This window comes from Candoia aspera, chromosome 2 (assembly GCF_035149785.1).
Source record: "Candoia aspera isolate rCanAsp1 chromosome 2, rCanAsp1.hap2, whole genome shotgun sequence".
Taxonomy (NCBI): Eukaryota; Metazoa; Chordata; class Lepidosauria; order Squamata; family Boidae; genus Candoia; species Candoia aspera.
In genome coordinates this window covers 237,910,625-237,926,059 of record NC_086154.1, presented here as the reverse complement: position 1 = coordinate 237,926,059, position 15,435 = coordinate 237,910,625, and positions in this window count along the sequence as shown.

Below are 15,435 nucleotides of genomic sequence, written 5' to 3'. Positions count from 1 at the left end.
TTTGGTTTTCAGATCTTGATACTTTATGATCTTCTCCAATTCTTTGTCTTCTGTTCTACTAACCCCTGGTATTGCCACATCAACTATCCACACTTTCTTCTTTTCAACCACAATTAAATCTGGTGTGTTACACACTAGAACTTTATCAGTTTGTATTCAGAAATCCCACAGTATTTTAACCCACTCATTTTTTACTACTTTTTCAACTATATGTTCCCATCAATTTTTCATTACATGTAGTCCTCGACTTATGATCACAATTGGGACTGGAACTTCCATCATTAAGTGAGGTGGTCATTAAATGAGTCATGCTCGATTTTATGACCTTTTTTCCTGCAGTGATTAAGTGAATCACCACTGTTGTTAAGTGAATCACATGGTTGTTAAGCGAATTTAACTTCCGCAATTGACTTTGCTTGTCAGAAGCCAGTCAGGAAGGTCACAAATGGCGATCACGTGACCCTGGGATGCTGTAGCCATCATAAATACATGCCAGTTGCCAAGCACCTGAATTTTGGTCATGTGACCACAGGGATGCTGCAACAGTGGTAAATGTGAGGACTGGTCATAAGTCACTATTTTCAGCGCTGTCGTAACTTTGAACAGTCGCTAAGTGAATGGCTGTAAGTCAAGGACTACCTGTACTGGCAGATGATAATTTTTATAGATGTTCCAGTGAATCATTTTGGCAACTGTGTTATGTCTTTGTTTATAGTTGGTTTGTGTGATCTTGCATGAGCTCAGTATACGAACTACTGTTTCTTCTGCTTCTTTGCACAATCTGCAATTTAAATCATTTGATGATTTTTCAGTTCTGGCCTTGATTGCATTAGTTTGAATAGCTTGCTCTTGAGCAGCCAAAATCAAGCCTTCCATTCCATTTTTTAAGGTTCCAGTTATAAGCCACTGCCAGGTTTTATCTTTATCCACTTTACCCTCAATCTTGTTTGACCATGTAAATGCTTTTCCTTGCCAGCATTCTGTTCATGTTTTTATTACATTATTTCAATATTCACGTTTTGTTTCCTGTACAGTCAGTAAGTTCCAAGTTTTAACTTGCAACATTGCTTGTTCTTGACTATCTTTTGCATAATCAGCCAATGCATGTTTTTCTTCTTTGAAAGTTTGTTTGACTTGAAGTAAACCTCTGCCTCCATTTCTGTGGGGCAGGTGTAATCTATCAATATCATTATGGGGTTGTGATGCATAGTGAATAGTATGAGTTCTTGTTTTACAGTCCAAACTGTCCAGTTCAGCTTGTGTCCAGTTTATTATTATTATTATTATTATTATTAATTGTTGTTATTGTTAATAATTATTATTTATTAAATTTATATGCCACCTGACTCCCAGCAACTCTGGGTGGTTTACAACTGTTAAAAGATTTAAAAGGAACAGGACAAAAAACAAGTGTCTAAATACGGATTCAAATAATGTATCCCACTAGTCAGTGTATATCTTCCACATGTCAGAGTGCTTCAGGGAAAGGCAGCTTCGGCTAGGATAACCTGCAGAGCATATTCACTGTGAAACAAGTGGAACAAGAAACTGCCTCTCTTGTACATCTACAAAAGAGAAGAGGTTTTTTCCACTGTCAAAGTAACTAACGGATCAGCATTCAGTTGATCCGGAAAAAAAAGCGGACCCTGCACCTGCGGGAAAAACGGCAGGAAGAAAAAAAAAAGTAGTTTGAGCAGAGAAGGAAGACCGAAAAATCTTTTAATATTTCCATTCCCATCTCAGTATTGAAAGGTAAATGAAGGAAATCTCTCCTGCTGTTCACTCCTGTGCACATACAAAGAACTGTTTGTAGGGGAAGGCTGATAGCAACAACTCTCAATTTCCTAGCAAATCATGTTTATGCTTATAGACATATTTCAAATAGCAACTGTCCTAAATAGTTTTCAAACACCATCCATTCTTGCTCAAACATTTTTGCCTTTACTTACTATAGCAAATTTTATCATCTTATACTGCAACTTCATTTAGTGCTGTTTCCTACTGCACGTTGGCAACATCAGTGTTACTTGTTCTTTTGATGTTACCATCCGAAACAAGGACATTGTAGTTTTGCCAAATTATTTACATAGATTTTTCAGCCAAAATATGCATCTGCCAACACTGCATTTATCTTGAATTTTCCTTCTGTAATTAATTTAAGTAGTTGATAGTTCTCATTTCATATTATGAGTCCTAAATATTCCACTTTTATTTTCTTGATTGTATTCACAATTTTCCTATCTTTCCCCAGTCTTTGGGGGATCATCTTATTTTGTATACATTCAGTCCAGTGTTTTTATTTTGCAGATCAATTTTTCCTCAAACCTCTGGTGCATTCTGTTATATTTTTCCTTATTTATGTTTTTCATTTTACAACATTCTTCTATAAGCTCTAAACTTTAATTTGATATCCATTTTTTCTTTATCTTTTTCAATCTGAGCTTTTTTTAATAATTGATGTCAACAATTCACTGTAGTTTGATCCTGTCAATTCTAATGTTTTCCTTTTGATGGTTTTCAAACTTATTCTCATCTTTGCCACTACTGGAGTATGATTAGTAACTGTATAAAATCTGGGTATGTTTTTATACTCAACAAGAATAGAATTATTTTATTTCTGACTATATGTTCTTTTATATTTGCAGGTGATACTCAAGTTTGTAGTTTCTTATATGGTAATTTATTGAAGATATAGGTAATTTTTTTTTATCTCACCTTTATTATTTTTATAAATAACTCAAGGTGGCGAACATACCTAATATTCCTTCCTCCTCCTATTTTCCCCACAACAATGACCCTGTGTGGTGAGTTGGGCTGAGAGTGACTGGCCCAAGGTCACCCAGCTGGCTTTCATGCCTAAAGTGGGACTAGAACTCTTAGTCTCCTGGTTTCTAGCCCAGCACCTCTTGCACACATGCCCATCTTTACCAAGTAGATATGCCCCATGTTGCAATCTAGTTCATCTCCATTCTTTGGTAGTCTTCCCAATCCACTCAAGAATGCTTCATTGGTCTTATCCTGGACTACTTTGGAACAGACATATCTTCAGGACCGAAAGCTGTCTAAAATCCACCCTGGTTTGCCAGCTACCATCTTCTTCCTAACTCCAATAATTCTCACATTAAGCCAAAGTAACTCTCACTGCCAATATTTCAGTCCTCTCCCTTCCCCCTGACCTCTTGCCTCCAAAAAAGTTTTTGTGTAAGTATAACTGTTTGCTTCCTTAGTTCAACACTTTCCACAGGCAAGTTTCCCAGCTGGCACCTAATGGAGTACAAGAATGGTGTGCTGAGGAATGGGAGACCACATGATAGGATGGCAGAAAATGTTCTGCATTTTCCGTTCTGTCACATTCAGTTTGTAGAATAACTAGGCAGGATACCTAAGTCACATATTAATGAAGTGAGATTAAGAATACAGATATCTGATCTGTCTATAAGTATTGTGATTCTATTAATGTTCCCTAAATTTTCAAATATTCAGGGAAGAGGTTCCAAATTAAATAGAAAGGAAGAAAAGGGGCATTCTTGACATGAATAGATTGAATGAACAAAAGAGCACACCTTTAATGACCATCCATGATTTAAGGGATGTCAATCCAAAATATAAATCTTTGGAAAAACCCAAAAGAAGTCAAACACATTTCAAAACCTTATAAAAACTTTTGCATCAACTGAAGAAATTGTTTTTAAAAGTTTTCTTATTACTATTTATTACTATTAGTTTCTTTACGTTACTGTACATTACAAACAATAGCTTCTGATTAAATTTTCCATACATCCCAATAGTTATTCACAGTGTGGAGTTAACAATTTCCATCACCTTCTTTGTAAAAATTAATTTACTTTGAGACCAAAGTAGTCAAAGAACAGTATACTTAATTGTTGTTTTTCCTCCTCCTCGCTTTAAGTTACCAAATCTGTATAAATCCTTTTTCTTCAATTTCAAGTGTGCTATTCTGTTCTGATTACTGTATAAAACCCTGAATATATCATCAGAGTTGTTAATAGGGAAATGCCTTGCATAAATGCTAAACATTTCTTCCTCCGCAATCAGGTCATAATTTGAGTAAACTGAGTATTTAATTTCTTCATTTTATAGAAAATTTTTGGAGGAAGAAAATAAATCTTAAATGTTAATAGCCCAGCCTTGTTATAAATACAGTAAACCAACTTTCTGTAAAAAGAACCATCTCACTGTCTGTTAATTTAAAAATTATGGTATGTAATTTAGGATAAAATAAAGTCTATTAATCTAGAATCTGAATACATAATAATCCCAAATAGATGGTTGAATAAAGGTACTTCTATAATAGGGATTTGAGGATTTTTTAAATCGTCAACAAAGGTACCTTTTCGTTTCGAGAAATTAAAAATGACTGTTCCATAAATACATGCTACTTGTACATATTTCTCCACATTATTACAGTACTTTTACAGTTTAGAAAATGACATAATCTACAAACCAGTTAAATGAGATTAGGAATAAGCAGGTGAACTTTAATGTTATAATACTAGTATAAGGGAGACTACAGAAACTATAGTATTTTGGCTGAGCTGCATTATGGTTTGGGATATCAGATTGGAAGCCTAGCAATAATCGTACATAAAGAGCCCGTTTATGTGAAGTATTTCCCATATTTAAACTATTTTATGCTTTTCTTTTATGGTTTAAAATCTATACTACACTCTTTAAAAACATAGACAATTTAATACTATTCTTTATTTAATATTATTCTTCACTCACAGACATGACATTTATGAAGGAGACTTTGAAAAGTCATGTCTGTGAGTGAAGAATAATATTCCATTAGTTGGAGGTAAATTGGAATATGTCAAAGCTCACAATAGGTCATTATACTATAACACATACTATAGTATAGTTGTTATAGTATATCTTCACTGGACATTATATATTCTGTCTTTTCAATTCATTAGGGAGATATTGCAGATTCAGTAATATCTAGTTAAAACTATCAGGTCTAAAAAATTAAAGTATTATGATTATCTTTTAATTTATGTTTTAGGGTAATCCCGTCAAGACAGCTTATAGAAAACATATAAAGACCATTCTTACAATTTGGGATCTAATTGTAAAACAGTGTGTTCCGGATTATGATATGAGGAACTGAATGTGAAGCATTTATTTGCTGAAGCTAATCCGCCTTGGGTTTGGTCAGAGACTTGACAGGAAACATATGGGAAACTTACATATCCTGACCTGAATTCCATGAATGGAAGAAAGGCAAGAAATAAATCAACTGGAGTATTAGTATTATATTGCAAGGGCAAAACTTACTTGATATCAACCATTTGGTAAAGCTTGTTGAAAGGGTATGGAAGAAGGATAAAGGGAGAGTTTTATTAAGGATAAATTAGCTTGTGCTTGGAAATGTTGAGGATGGAGAAAAGAGTGAAAAAGGGGAAAAAAAGATTCCTAGAATGAACACATAATATCAAGGGAGAAGCTTGTGGAACTGGAAGTAGAAATATCACCAAAAAACTTTACAGATTGAAAATATAACCAATGCTCATAATATATTGGATTTTATGTTATAGCAACCTCAATTGTCTATTACTTCCCTGGATAAATCTAACATACGGCACATGAGCATAGAAGCTTTTTCAGATTGGGTGACTCATATAACAGAAAAGGTAAGTTATTAAGAGCACCCAGTTTAATTATGAGCTAAACTATTGGCTTGGTTACTACATGGTATTTTCTTACAGATTGAAGTAAATAACTCCCACTATATTTTGATGATTTATTATTATTATTATATGCTACCAAATTGGTGTCAGCTCTTATTTTTTCTAGGATGATCTGTCCCCAACTTAGTCCTTCAGGTCTCCAAATGATTTATTCATCGCCACTTTAATTGAGTCTGTCTACCTTGCTGCTGGTCCTCTTCTTTTTCTATCTACCTTTCTCAGCATTACAGAGTTCCCCAGAAACCTAGGTCTTCACATAATGTGTCTAAAACATAGTAATTTGTGTCTTGAATAAGAATTCTGGATGTTCTGTGATTCATTACTCTCTTTTCTTGGCTGTCTATTCTATTCTCAGGATTATTCTCCAACACCAAAGTTCAAAAGCATCAATATTCTTTCTGTTCTGCTTCTTCAGAGTCCAACTTTCATTTCCTTAGAGTATCCCAGGGAAAACCATTGCCTTCACAATTCTGATCAATGTAGGCAGAGACACATCACTGCATCTAAATGTCTTTTCCAAGGCCTTCATTGCTACTCTACCAAGTGGCACCTTGGTCTGTGACACCTTTCTTTCTTTTTTAAATAATTTTATTAAAAGTTATAATTGCCGTAGTAAAAACTAATACAAACAGGAAAGGAAAGGAAAGGAACATAGCAAAGAGAAAGAAAAGAAATATACTGTATAAAGAAGTGACTTCCAACCTTCATCACAACAAGTACAAACAATTTTGGTAACTTTTCACTTCCTCTTAATTTACAACCAATGGTCTTTTCTTCCCATGTTCCATCTCTTATCTATAAACAAATCCATAAAGTACCAATCGAAGCAAATCCATAAAGTATCATCATTTCAGTCCTGGTGTCAACAAAAGTCCCTTAAGGGTTGCCAGAAACAACATATCTATTTTAACCGTGATCAAATAAACCCACTTTATATTCCTTCCTTTTACAGCTAGAATCCTGTAGCCTTACAACTTGTTAATGACTGGAATGCTGATCTAACATCATCATCTGGTACCAGAGATTCTTGTAAGTAGGGAACCTCTTCTAAGACATCTTGGATGTTGACATTTCTTCTGTACAGAATTTCGGTATACTCTTTCCATCTTTGTTTGATGATCTTTGAATATCTGTCCATTGACATTCTTTAGCATACCAATTTAAGGTTGAATCCTCCTTCTGAGTTCAGAGATCTTTTGAAAGACTTCACTTGTTTTACCATGTCTGTTTCCAACTTCATTGTCTATACAGATGTTGTAATACTGCTTCATGTCTGTTCTAGGAGCTTTCTGAAATTATTGTTAAGGTCCTTCCTGAGGTCTTTGTCTTCCTTGGCTTTGGCTTTGGCTTTACTTCCCTTCTTGGCAATTTCCACAGTTTGTTCTGACATCCAGTTTGCTTTCTTTCATTTCTTGGTTTTTGACAGTCTCTTTTCATGTTTATCCTTAACAACAACTTGGATTTCAGTCTACAGTTCCTCTGATTTCCTATCAGTGAGGTTTAGAACTTCAAAGCAAATCCTGATGTTCTCCTTGAAAATGGTGGGAATATGGGTACCCAAGAGCAGTTGGGAGTGTTGCTGATGTACTAGCCTCCCTGCTGCATGGCAACCTCCCTGCTTGAGCTCCTGGAGGCTGTCTCAGGGTTGGTGGTGGAGTTCCCCAGGCTTATGGTGCTGGGGGACTTCAACCTGCCATCCCTGGGGCGGGCCTCGGAGGTAGCTCAGGAGTTCATGGCCACCATGGCTGCCATGGGCCTGACTCAGATTGTTCGGGACCCGACTCGAGACAGTGGCCTCACACCAGACTTAGTTTTCTTGTTGGAGCAGTGGCAATGTGATCTGAGGGGAGAGTTACATCTTTCCCCTTTGTCATGGTCAGACCACATCCTGGTGGCCCTGAGTTTCTCCTATGCCACTCCCCTCCGCAGGGAGGTAAGACCTGTTCGATCGGTCCACCCCTGGCGACTAATGGACCTAATGGGGTTTCAGAGGGAGCTGGGGGTTATACCTGAGGACTTTCTGCGTGGTCCAGCAGAGGCTGTGGCCGCTGCCTGGAATAAGGAGGCGGCTGGGGCCTTGGACAGGATCGTGGCCTGCGCGGCCTCTCTTATCCCATCGAACCCGAAACTCCCCATGGTTCACAGAGGAGCTGAGGGTTCTGAAGAGGATTAAGAGATGCCTAGAACACCGCTGGAGAAAGATGAAGACTGAACCTGACCAGACACAAGCTAGAGCCGCAATTAAGGCCTGCCTTGTGGCGGTAAGAGTGGCAAAACGTCAGTACTTCTCCACTCTTATGGCATGCACAGAATGCCACCTAGTGGCCCTGTTTAGGATCACCCGATCCCTGTTGGGGAAAGCGGGTCCGGAAAATCATCTACAGGGCCGTGCTGAGGAGTTTTCGGAGCATCTGCAGGATAAAATTGCTTGGATTCGTGCTAAGCCGGAATCCAAGCATGAGACAGGGTCTCAGGAGATGCCTGGAGAATGTACTTACCCAGTTATCCTCTGGACTGTAAATGCCACCACCTCTCAATTAGTTCCATGTCCCTCCTGGCTAGTGAAGGCAGCTTGGGAGGTGACATGTGGTTGGGCCCAGTTGTTGGTAAATACATCCTTGTGGGAGGGAGTGTTTCCGGCGGCCTTTAAGGAAGCGCTGGTGCGCCCTCTCCTCAAGAAACCATCACTGGACCCTACTGTACTGGATAATTTTCGTCCAGTCTCCCACTTCCCCTTTATAGGGAAGGTGGTTGAAAAGGTGGTGGCATTGCAACTCCAGAGGATCCTGAATGAAGCGGATTATCTGGACCCCTTTCAGTCAAGATTCAGGCCCGGATATGGAACAGAAACAGCATTGGTCACACTTACTGATGATCTCTGGTGGGAGCAGGATGCAAGCAGTGCATCCATCCTGGCTCTCCTTGACCTCTCAGCAGCTTTCGATACCATTGACCATGGTATCCTTTTGGGTCAGCTCAGGGAGTTGGGGGTGGGTGGAGTAGTTTTGCGCTGGTTCACCTCCTTCATCCAGGGCTGATCCCAGTCAGTGTTAATAGGGAGCGAGAGATCGGGCCCACGGCCCCTCCTTTGTGGGGTGCCGCAGGGTTCAGTACTCTCCTCTCTTTTTTAATATCTACATGAAACCACTGGGTGAGATCATCCATCTCCACGGGATGAGGTATCATCAATATGGTGATGATACTCAGCTATACATTTCCATCCTGGGGGAAGTAAGTGATGCTGTGCCTGCCCTTTCCAGGTGCCTGGGGGCTGTTGGGGTCTGGATGGGGAACAACAGGCTTCAGCTGAACCCTGGTAAGATGGAGTGGCTGTGGGTTAATGGCCCCTCAGTTCCCAGGAATTTGCCATCTTTAGCTTTGGATGGGGTTGCACTGCCCCAGACAGACCCCGTGTGTAACTTGGGGGTCCTCTTGGACTCACGACTCCTGCTCAAAGAGCAGGTGGCAGTTGTGGCCAGAAGGGCCTTTGTGCAACTTCGTGTTGTGCACCAGTTACGCCCCTTCCTGGAGCAAGAGGCCCTTCGAACAGTCATTCATGCCTTGGTCATCTCCTATATAGACTACTGTAATGCGCTCTACATGGGGCTACCCTTGAAGAGTATCCGGAAGCTACAGCTGGTCCAAAATGCTGCTGCGCTGATGATTTTAGGTGCTTCAAGATCAGCACATATGATCTCTGCGAGCTGCATTGGGTGCCAGCTTGCTTTCGGGTCCAATTCAAGGTGTTGGTTATCACCTTTAAAGCCCTACATGGCATGGGTCCAGGTTACCTAAAGGACCATCTCATCCCCGCCACGTCAACCCCTCCCACCCGCTCATGCAGAGAGGGCATGCTACAGACCCCGTCGGCAAGAGAATTCCATCTGGCAGGGTCCAGGAGGCAGGCCTTCTCTGCAGCAGCTCCTGCCCTTTGGAACATCCTTCCCCCGGAAATGCAGTTAGCCCCCTCTCTTCTGGACTTCAGAAAACAGTTGAAAACCTGGTTTTGTCACCATGCTTGGAGTGGGGAGAGGAAGAGCCATTCTATGGGCTGGTTAGTTCCCTAGCCCTGCAGGGACCAGCCTTATCCCTTTATGGGCTGAATTTGATCCACCCTTATTTGGATTTTATTGTATTTTATATTTATTGAAATACTGGTATTATTTATGATTTTATTGAATTTTAAATTGTTTTTACTGTGAACCGCCCAGGATCCCCCATGTGGGGGAGATGGGCGGTGATAGAAATATGATAAATAAATAAATAAAATATGCTCAACATCATATTGTGAAAACTGGTTGACTTTCTTCTGCTACTTTAGCTTGCTTTGGAACTTGCTCAGGAGCAATTTGTGATCTATTCCACAGTCAGCCTATGCCCACATTTCTGTTGTTATTACTGAACTTTTCCATCTCCTTGAACCAGTAATATAGTTAGTTTGATTTCTGTGTACTCTGTCTTGTGATGTCTGTGTATATAGGCATCATTGGGTAGTTGGAAGACTGTTAGCAATGAAAAAAAATCATTGGATTGACAGAAATTGATAAATTGTTCTCCTGTTTCATTTCTGTTTTCTTGGCCATATAGTCCCAACTATGTTTATTTTCTTAATACTTCCTGTGTTAGCATTCCAGTTTCCAAACCCAATCAGTATATTTTGCTTGCATGTTTTGTCAATTTCAGATTGAACTTGACCATAAAACTCATCTTCTCATCTGTCTTCTTCTTTCACACCAGTGGTTGGAGCATAAACTTGAATAATTGTTATATTAAAGGGTTGCCTGTAAAGTTTAACTATGAAGTCTAATTATTCAGTCAATGATTGTGTTGTACCCAAGTGCAGTTCTTGTTATATCCTTCCTGAGTGTGAAAGCAATGCCCTTCTTTGTTTTTCATGTCCTGAGTAGTAAGCAGTATCTTCCAACTAAAAGTATAATTCTAGCCCATTTCAATTTACTGATGCCTAAGAGGTCAATGTGTAGTTGATTCACTTCATCTTTCACTGTGTTCAGCTCTCCTATGTTCATGCTTCTTAGGTTCCAAGTTCCCACTGTAATTCTGTCTTTGCAGCTTCAGATTTTCTTTTCTACCATGGTAACATAAGAAATTAGTCCAGAGACTTTAATCTAGCCACATTGTAAACACCATTTGATGTCAGTCCTTCAAGGTAGACCAGACTAGGAAACAAATGCCATGTAGGTCAGTATTACTTTTATTGTAAAGCTTTCATCTGACAGTTGCCTTGGGAGGGGCTCTTTCTCCTGTCCTTCATAGCTGTTCCCTCATTTGTACTCTGAAAGATCCTCAGCTCTTTCTCTGTAGCATGTGTTGGCAGATGCTGGGAAAGCCTTTAGCCCAGGAGAGGTCAAAAAAGTCACACACCAAGCATTTCTATAAAAATAATTTATTTACAGAAAGCAAAACAAAAGCAAAACATATTTAAAGGACTTAGCTCCCCTTTGGAGCAAGCCTTGCTTGGCTACATTGCCGGCAGAGAAAAAAGAGGAAGTAAGAAACAAGTCCGGCAGGTTTCCTCCCCCCAGGCAATTTGCATGAAGCACGTGCGAGGAGACAATCAAATACAACCTCTTCACCGGGCCAAAATGATTAGGTACAATAGCAGTCTTAATCGTTAGTAGGAAAACCTCAACACTCCCCTTTTTACACTATAGATTAAGATGCAAACCAATCTTCTCTGACAACTTTATATGTCTTTCCATTCACATTACTTTACCATTATCTCCCCTTTGGTTTGACAGAAAGCTACCATTCTTCTTCCTGTGTTTTTCCAAACCTAGGTTGTTATAATTCCAAGGCTTTTTAATATGAAATGGCTTTTCATGCAGGCTTCAAAATCAAGCCTTTGTTTTTCTGTTGATGTGAACAGCAGCAAATCATCAACATAAATGCACAGATACATACAGCCTTGTTTGTCCTTCTTCATATATACACAGGGATCTGCTTTTCCTTTTTCAAAACCAAAATTCTGCAGTTTTTCATCTACTTTTTGGTTCCAGGATCTAGCAGCTTGTTTTAACCCATAGATTGACTTCTGCAGTTCACAGACTAGATTCTCCCCTTTTTCATAGCCAGGGGGTTGCTGCATGTATAATTTGTGGTCTAAATCACCATAGAGAAATGCAGTCTGAATGTCATAGTGGTTAACTGACATTCCTTTTAGTGCAGCAACTTTTAACAGTAATCTAATTGATTCACCTTTAGTAACTGGTGCAAAAGTCTTGTCAAAGTCTAAATCTTTCCTTTGAGTGAACCCTTTTGCAACCAACCTTGCTTTATATTTTTGGATTTTGCCATCAGCATCCCTTTTCAGTTTGAAAACCCACCTACAACCCAGACAGCGTTCATTGGGAGGTAGATTTACCAGTTTCCATGTTTTATTTTCTTTCAAGGATGCTAATTCCTGTTGCATGGCAGAATGCCAATTTTGTGCAATCTCAGGTGGTAAAGCATTCATTTGTTCTAAAGACTCAGGTTCTGTGAATATGTGAAAAACCTTTACTGTTTCAGCCTGAAAACGTGATGGAGGAACGCCTTTATTACTCCTCTGAGATCTGCGAGGTAATACAGGGCTTAAATTTTGACTCCTATCACTTTCCTGAGAAGCATCTGTCTCATCAGACAGATCTTCAGTTTGCTTTTCTGGTTTAATGTCCTCATCAGGCAAAAGATCACCATCAGCAAGTCCTTGCTGTTCTCTTGTGGTGGTCAGTTCAACTGGAGAGCTAGAATTTAATCTCCCCCAGTTTTGTTCAGCAAAAGAAGTGCTTTTGCTAATTATTAATTTCTCTCCCATTATGAACCTGTAGCTCCTTTGGCTTTGTTCATAGCCAACAAAGATGGCTTTCTTTGTTGTGGGGCCTCCTTTCCTTCTCTGCTGTTTTGGAATGTGAACCCATGCAGTGCTACCAAACACTCTAAGATGGTTTACCTTTGGTTTCACACCATAAAACAAATGGAATGGAGTGTCCTGAATCACAGAGTTATACAACCTGTTCTGTACATAAGTGGCAGTAGATATGGCCTCTCCCCAGTACTTAAAAAATAATCGTGAATCTTTTAACATGCATTCCATCGCATTTTGCAAGGTTCTGCCCTTTCTTTCAGCAACACCATTTTGCTGAGGGGTGTAAGGGTTAGAAAGAATTTGTTCTATCCCCTTTTCCACTAGGAACCTTCTGAATTTGTGAGAAAGGTATTCTCCTCCTCTATCACATTGGAGTGCAGATACAGGCCTAGGGAATTTTCCATTTGCCCATGTCACAAAACTTTTAAATTTCTCAAATGCCTCATCTTTGTTTTAAGATGTAGATAAATGTGTATCTTGAGAAATCATCAATGATTGTCATTGCATACCTTGCTTGTCCAAGACTTGGAGCAAAAGGACCAATAATGTCAGAGTGTACAATTTCCAAAGGTCTAGTTGTAACTCTGTCACTGTGCTTACTCACAGGAGCTTTTAGTGTTTTGCATTATTTGCAAACTACACAGTCTAAGTATTTATCACAGGGTTTTATCTTTAGGTCAGCACACAGCTGTGGCATTTGTGCTATATACTTGAAATTAGCATGACCAAATCTCCTGTGCATCAGGTGTACACATTGGTCATGATATGGAGTGTTGCCAACTGCAGCCTTGCAGCTTGGCTTCCTTGCATTTTGCACAATGTACAAGGAGTCTTTTAACATACCAGTAGCACACAATTTCCCATTTTTTCTTATCTCACAACCATTTTTCTTAAATGTTATGATATACCCTGTTGCAGCCAATTGTGCCACAGATAAAAGGTTTGATTGTAAATTTGGCACATACAACACACCTTTTACAGTTTCTCCTAAGCAGGATAAATACATGTCACCTTGTCCCATAATTTTGGTCACAGACCCATCAGCCAAAGATACACTTTGTCTTTCAGTTTTAGACAGTGACACAAAAGAGCTTTTACAGTTACATAAATGACAACTGGCCCCAGAATCTAACACCCATACATCAGAATTACCCTTCTCAGCAACCTGTGCAATCTGGGTTGTCTGAAGAGCCTTCTTCTGTGTTGCCCTTGTGTTTTTCTTCTCTGTCTTTCTACTCTTGGGTCTCATGGCACAGTCTCTTTGCAAATGTCCAGCTGAACCACAAGTGAAGCATTGCTGGCTGGCTAGCGCTGTGGCCTCAGGTTCCTTTCCCTTCTTTTCCCTCATTTTCTGGTCTTGCAGCTTTCCAGAAGAGATGGGGGGGGATCTTTCCTCTCTCTTCTCCCATTCAGCGAGTAAGTGCTGTGTAACATACGATGGGGTGAGGTCTGCTTCAGGCATAGCCTCCAGGGTACAAATCAGCGTGTCCCATGTTTCATTTAGTGAGGACAGGAGGATATATGATTTTGTGAGAGGTGTAAATTCCATTCCTCTCTCCTGCAACTCAACAAACAGCTGCTGAATATAATGCAGGTGCTCAGGAAGGCTATCTCCTTCTGCAAGGTAGACTCTGTACAGCTTTTTTGTCAGAGTAACTTTACTCCCTGCTGTTGCCTTTACATATAAGTCTCTCAAAGCGTCCCAAAGTTGCTTTGCAGACTGCATGCCTCGCACGTGGACTAGCTGATTGTCCTCAACTCCCAAGATAATGGTGGCTCTAGCCCGCTCATCCTGTCTCAGCCATTCAGCACTGGGATTTTGGGGGTTTTGCTCACCAATTGGCAGCCAAAGATTCTCTCTGCGAAGATACATCTCCATCTTCAGGGCCCAATTCAAATAGTTGGTCTCTGATAGGCACTTCAGAGGCATCGCTGAGGGCTGGGAGGTAGCCATGGCTTCTTCCTTCTTTTGCAAGTCACCTCAGCTGGCTTCTTTGTCCTGTAGACAGCAGTTGCTGGAAAATCTCCAGGTGGCTCCAAAGAAAATCTTCACAGGTCTTTGCTACCTGCCTTTAAATTGTGCATGAGGTGTGGAGCTGATCTCTCTTTTCTCTCTGGGTTTTACTGGGCTGTTTACTGGGTTGCTCACTGGGCACATAACCTGTTGGCAGATGCTGGGAAAGCCTTTAGCCCAGGAGAGGTCAAAAAAGTCACACACCAAGCATTTCTATAAAAATAATTTATTTACAGAAAGCAAAACAAAAGCAAAACATATTTAAAGGACTTAGCTCCCCTTTGGAGCAAGCCTTGCTTGGCTACATTGCCGGCAGAGAAAAAAAAGAGGAAGTAAGAAACAAGTCCGGCAGGTTTCCTCCCCCCAGGCAATTTGCATGAAGCACGTGCGAGGAGACAATCAAATACAACCTCTTCACCGGGCCAAAATGATTAGGTACAATAGCAGTCTTAATAGTTAGTAGGAAAACCTCAACAGCATGTTGAGTGCTATCTGACCCATCATCTGTTTCTATATTATCACTCACTTTATATTGTCTATCCATGTGGTTTTTGTGTCACTAAAGTGAAAATCTCCCTCCAGCATATTTATCTATCTCCACTGCCCAATATAGGTGCCTGCTTGCTTTAGCTCAAGAGTCCCCAACTCTTCAACTCATCAACCCCTTCATGAAGTTTCAGATAGTTCATCAAATATTTATTATATGAAAATAATTTAATAAATACTACTTTAATAGTACTACTACTACTACTACTAATAATAATAATAATAAAAAATGAGGCCAGTAACAACACACAGCTGACAGAGACAATTCAAGGCTGCTCTTGCTGGCAGCTGACCATCCA